Source organism: Macrobrachium nipponense, chromosome 18, assembly GCF_015104395.2.
Source record: "Macrobrachium nipponense isolate FS-2020 chromosome 18, ASM1510439v2, whole genome shotgun sequence".
NCBI classification, from domain to species: Eukaryota; Metazoa; Arthropoda; class Malacostraca; order Decapoda; family Palaemonidae; genus Macrobrachium; species Macrobrachium nipponense.
The window spans coordinates 40998982-41006308 of record NC_087211.1 but is presented as its reverse complement, the minus strand read 5'-3'; positions in this window follow the sequence as shown (position 1 = coordinate 41006308).

Here is a 7327-nt window from a genome sequence, read left to right as displayed (position 1 = left end):
TAGACAAGTGGTTCCCAACATTTTTTTGGTTATGCCTCACCAAATCACCTCTAAAATCCTGATGCCCGTGTGGTGATATATAATTCTTATATATTCACGTGGAGGAAGCCTAAAAGACCATATTAAACCCCTCTCCCCCCATGGTGGCGCGTACACCCTACGTTGGGAACCACTGGTCTAGACTCTAGCTAGACGCTATTTCCAACAAGAAGTCTGTGTCAGCGGTCTCTTTAAAACAACTGTGAATGAGGTCACGTACTAAACAGCCGGCGACGACTAAGTTACGAAGTTTTTTATTTATATAAAAGGTGACAAATGTGTTACGGAGTTGTTGAATAGAAGACGACTTGGGAAGTTACGCTCCCCAAGTTAGCGAAGTTTACTTGTGCAAGGGCTCTAAAATGAATTTGAACACTTACATTTATATACGTAGTCGAGGTTGATTTGAATGCCACCACCACCATTGGCTATCGATGCCTTTAGGGATGACCTATTAACTATTTTGTAAAAAAGATAAAGGCATGCTTAAAATATAAGTTTTGATTGCAAGGTACCAGATAATAATGATAATAATAAAAACTTTTTCTTCCGGACGGACGCAGACTCTCATAAAGCATGTTTGTTTCATAAGCGCCCGAAGACGTTTTTTATTTAGTAACCATAAAATGCCCTTCAGTACCGTATACGGTGAGGACCTAAAAAGTCCGGGAATTGTTTTTCGAACATATTAGATTCACTCGGTTTTGCTAATCGAAATACCGGAAACGTTAATTTAATCCAACTTTCTTTTACTAAATTGGTTATAATTTAACAGATTCCAACCCTAGTGGTTGTCTATGGTCGTTTCTTGCTGTTAGGAAGCTGCAAAAGAAAATCAAATATACTCGTAGTGTATTTATATTTTGCTGCAGTTTTATTCACCATACTCGGTCCTGTTATTGGGAAGTTAGAAAGAATCATTCCGATAACACAGGGTGTCCATAAAGTCCTAGTAGCATTCCGAGCAAGAAATACATGTAATGGTACTGGGAATTTATGGACACCCTGTGGTCTGGAGTTATCAGCTTTGCTTAGGTTTTCGGGAGCTTCAATGTTCTTTTCAAGAAACGGACCTAAATCGATCAACCTAGCCCCCTCTCCCCACGCTTAAGACGAAAGAAGGACTTCCTGGTGAAGCGAAGATGATTTTTTTTTATTATTCTGTCTCATGTCTGTTGTCTGTTTTTTTAGGAATTGAAGGTAAATACCCGCAGTCGATATCAATGTAACCAATGATAGATGCCGGGCTTGGTCAGCAGTTGCGGCCAGTCACCATCAAGTGACAACGACTGCGGGTGTTCGTTCACCTTCAACTCAAAAAGTGAGAGAAAATAAGAAATGGAAGTTTAGTCGGATTTTTGATATTCTTCCTTCTCAAGTTAATCTGCTTTTAAAGATATCTCTTGATGTCCCTGCTACCGTTAATCTGTAGTACATTAGTCATCACACTTATATCTTTCTCACTTTCCCACCTCACTCTCGCACACACTTTTTCTTTTCTATTGGTCGCTCGCTCTTTCTCTCTCCATCTCATAAGAGTTTGATGAAATGTGCTGTTTCATGCGACTCGTACACATAGCCTACTTTGTGTTAGATGTGGAAAGATCTCTTTTTTTTTTTTTTTTTTTTACCCCCTGAAAAACCTGACACGTGTTTGGCAATAAAACCGCTTAGGACCCATCGACGCTGCAATTAGTGTACGAATATTCTCTGTACGTACATACTTCTCAGCACACCAACGTGATCTTTCGATTTATTGTTCATATCTTTTTTTTTTATTTTATATATATATATATATATATATATATATATATATATATATGTATATATATATATGTATATATATGTATAATATATATATATATATATATATATATATATATATATGTGTGTTGTATATATATGATATATATATATAGATATCATATATATATAATATATATATAATATATATATATATATATATATTATATATCTATATATGTATATATATAGATATATATATAGATATATATATATATAGATATATATACTATATATATATATATATATATATATATATATATATGTATATATATCTATATATATATATATATATATTATATATATATATATATCTATATATATATATATATATATATATATGATATATATATATATATATTAATTATATTAAATACATTAATTATATATAATTACATATAAATATTATTCTTTAATTAATTATATATATATATTTATATTATATATTTTATTATAATTATTATAAAAATAATTAAAATAAATTATATATATATAATCATTATATATATATATAATAATATTATATATATATATATCTGACATTTGATGGTGTTTCTATTATCGCTTGATAATACAGATGAAAAACATGTAAGACTTTAGCTGCAGCTGTTATATTAAGATTATTTTATTTTCGAAAGCAGCTATATTTCTTCAGAGCGTAAAGGCAACCTCTCATTATTTCATATGAGATAGAACGCATAGATAGAATCAAGGTTATTTATTTATTGGAGATCAGATAATTAGGCTTCATCATATTTGACCTTCAATTAATGATTTTGATTAATCCCTCTACTGAAACTGGGAGACCAACGAGTCAATACGGACTAAATGAGCTTAAGAAATACAACTGATTATCGCTTACTATACTCTGTTTTTTTTCATCTGTCCATCCGCCTGTGGTGTTTTTGTATGGTAACACTGCGGCCCGGGCTTTTGATAGTTACATTCAGCTTACATTCAACGATTATAATAATATCATATTTCGAATATTAACGGTGTAATTCGCATACAGTAAATTATTAAAACACTTTTCAGTTGCAAATGTACACCCAGATATCCTTTTATTTACCTAAAACTTACAAATAGAGTAACTATCTGAAGCCTGGGACGCAGTGTTACCATACAAAAACACCACAGGCGGATGGACAGATGAAAAAAAAACAGAGTATAGGAGAGTAAGCCTACAAACTACTTTGTTGTTGTTGGGAGGGTGTTTAGGAAAGGTCTGCAAAAGGTGTTTCGCGTCCAGTTCCAGATACAGGAATTGTGGGATAAGATATTTATGACTTATTTATTATAATGAAAATGTAAAAAGTGAATAATGCGCGTGTTAAACAGTACAGAAAAATTATTTCTTTTGGAATATAGCGTAATTATTTTAATTTTCGTTGGTGAAACAAAGATCTATTCGACCATAGATTTTAGCATGTTTTAATTTACATTAAGTTGGGAATATAATGTATACGACCTATGCGTCAGGTGGAAATCTTGCACGCGTTCCGAGTAAGATGGAGGTCCGATCACGCCTTGTTTTCTCTCTCGTAGTGAGAACTCTATCCTAATTCTTTTCCTTGGCGGGAGGCTGACATCATGGTGTCATTGAGCGTTGAATATTTTTTGTTTTTCATTCGTGACCGAAGATGTCAGTAGCGTACCTGGTATTTAGTCGACTTTCGTAGGTCTCACGGTTTCACCCTTGGTGGAATTGAGAGCTGGGCTAATAACCTCATTTCAAAAGCTTTACTGAAAGCTAAAAATCTAATCCCCTCAAGAGTCATCCTTCTATAAGAGGGGAAGGCGCATCCCTATATATATATATATATATATATATATATATATATATATATATATATATATATATATATATATATATATATATAATGTGTGTGTATGTATGTATTTATATCTCCAATAAAACCCCTTTCAGTAACACTGGAAATATTTCCGTATAAATCTTCGTTCACACCATTATCATTCTCAGGGTAAAGAATAAAAAGAAAATGATTTGTAATTCTCTGGAAAATCCACGTCCCTCGTCAGATGGTTCGGATTAACAGATGGCTCGCAGATCGGCAGATGGTTCTTCAAATAGGCTGACGGAGCAGTTCCGCAGATGGCCTTCGTTCTGGAATATGGGATATGACTTATGGCACTTGATGGGCGGGACGTCTCTGGCTGGGTGGTGTCTGCACCATCAGTATTATTATTATTATTATTATTATTATTATTATTATTATTATAAATGCTTTCATCATCATTATTATCGTCAATAATGACATTGTTATCCATATCTTTATGACTATCTCCGTCTTTATCATCATCATCATTATTATATTTTTTGCCTTGGTTATCACTATTTAGTTAATATTTAATTTTCTGTCGTCATCGCAATTGTGGTTACTAATACCATCATCGGTAATATCATTACCAATGATGATATCATTATCATTAGCACTTTTACCATTTATGTTAATGTTATGCTGGACGATGGCATAATGGGAGACCTTCTTTTATAAACGTATTTTGAAATAAACATCACTAATAATGGAAGTATGAGTGATGAGGTGGGTTACAGAGGAGGTGAAACAAAGAAGTTAATAGGTTGTGTGAAAAAGATGGAGAAGAGCAATGTTTGGAGGGATTTTGAGCCAACTCTCCATTATGGAAGTGAAATGTGAATGTTGAAAGCTGTTCGTGCAGTGTGTGTGTGTGTGTGTGTGTGTGTGTGTGTGTGTGTGTGGCATAAAAAAGTTAATGAATTAAATTTTGTCCGATACCGTGCCTTCGAAGGTCAGTGATGTCAATGTAAAAAATAACAGATTTAGGTGAAAGATTGAATTAGAATATTTTGACCATCTCAAGATTAGCGAACCCATTATTTTTCAAGAAAATATTAAACCACTTTGATTTATACACACACACACACACACACATATTATATATGATATATATATATATATATATATATATATATATATATATTATATATGTATATAAATATATAACATATATATATACATAAATTTATATATATGTATTTATATATATTTATATATAAGTAAGTGGTATAAGGTCTTGAAAAAATGGTGGGTTCGCTAATCTTGACATGATACAAACATTTTAAGACCGCTTGAACATGCAGAAAGAATGCAGGACGATAGGCTGTTGGGGGTTTGAATCTACATTTTGAAGAGTCGAAGCCACATTTCATTTAAGGATTTCAGCGTTGGCAGTAGAAAACACAGGCAAAACTATTAGGTTGGTGAGCTCCGAGTTCGTTGTCATATTTGCTTTTCACGATGTTCCTGGGTGTGTGATAGAGGATTTATTACACACACGTATGCAAACCCGCCCATACACGCACTCACAGACTCTCAGACGCGTTTAAGTACGTGTGTAGTTCACCCGAGATCGACCCCGACTAAGGAGGGAACAACTTGGACTCAGTACTTATAAATCTAATGTAAATGATGTTCATCTAAGCAGTTAATTATTTGTATGATGGTTCGCCATATGTGGTGGAACGCAGGTGTCGCACAATACATACATACTATATATATATATATATATATATATATATATATATATATATATATATATATATATATATATATATCAAGAGCCAGCTGGATAAATTTTTCATGCTGGCTCTTAATATACAATCTTCACTTGTTACTTGTGATCGTATAATATATATATGTGTGTGTGCATATATATAATATATATATATATATATATATATATATATATATATATATACATACAAATATATATATATATATATATATTATATATATATATAAATATATATATATATATATATATATATATATAGTAATGAACTGCTCGTACCCTCAGTGAAAATGTATCTATGTGACTTACTGGCACTCTTAAAATGGCCTTGCCTGGAGGGACGAGAGTTAATACAAACAAAAATCTACAGCTGAAGGCCGATAAATTTTTCATGCTGGCTCTTAATATACAATCTTCACGTGTTACTTGTGATCGTATAATATATATATATATATATATATATATATATATATATATATATATATATATATATTGTAATGAACTGCTCGTACCCTCAGTGAAAATGTATCTATGTGACTTACTGGCACTCTTAAAGTGGCCTTGCCTGGAGGGACGAGAGTTAATACAAACAGAAATCTACAGCTGAAGGCCGATATTACTGAAAGAAGGAATTTACATAAAACTCTGGCCTTTAGTTTAAATGAACTATATTTTACTGTTAAATTACATGCAGGTGCAGAAATTAATGGAAGGTGGTTGATTGCAGGTCCACCGGAAATACATGGCTGGGAAATGACCCAGACCCAGAGATATGATTTGTGCAAAGCGGGTTATTTACATGCAAGCGTCGTTTCCGATGGTTCCCAATTTCACTCTCACAATCAGGCACAATATTTGTCTGCAAAGAAATTGCATTCTAGCATCAGTACTAATATGATGGGCACGTGGGAAATGTTACTAAGGCGATAGACATGTGGGATATGTTACACATTACTTGTTCTTATCATTACATATTAAAGCTCACTCAAGGGGGCATAGAATGTTGCTTAACTGGGGGAATGTTTAATATCATTACTAGCATCACAAGGGGAATTAATCACAGCATTGAACCAAAATTGGGAGTGAGAAGCTGAGCAAGAAGGGGAGGGAGTCTCCTTGGAAGAGTGAAACGAAATACAGACAAGAGGCAAAAATGATTCACTGACCGTGCTAGAAATTACTCTCGCAGTACCTGGAAATTCGTGGTCTTGTTGTCTACTCATCTGCTGATTGATCTGTGAACTATGGATGGTAAAAGGACACTGTAGGGTCCCCAGAGGAGCAGGGGGCCAAAAGGGGGGAAGTGGTATTCTGCAGGTGAGAGGCATCTAACTTCTGAGAACAAGCTGCTGTGGCCTCGTCCTTTTAAAATCTTGGCCTAGAGGGGCTCCATCCCCATTCAGGACACCTGTGGAGATTAATTTTATGGCAGCCAATAAAATAGAGATGGATTAGAGAAAACGGAGGCTTTCAGCTCAGTTGGGCAACTCTAAAGTAATACCCTTTAGAAAAGGGTATTAGTTTTACTTGGTTCTGGCTTAATATCTGAACAGTGTGTATATATAGCATATATTATATATATATATATATATATATATATAATATATATATATATATATCGAGCTACCATGTCCTTTAATATCTAATTCGCTCTACCTCGGAATTAATATATTTTCATATATGCTTAACCGAAGGGGAATTTTTTTCTCGATAATATATGAAAATATATTAATTCCGAGGTAGAGCGAATTAGATATTAAAGGACATGGTAGCTCGATATATGTATATGAATCACGGTAATGTGATATGACTTATATATATATATATATATATATATATATATATATATATATATATATATATATATATATATATATATATATATATATATATATATATATATATATATATA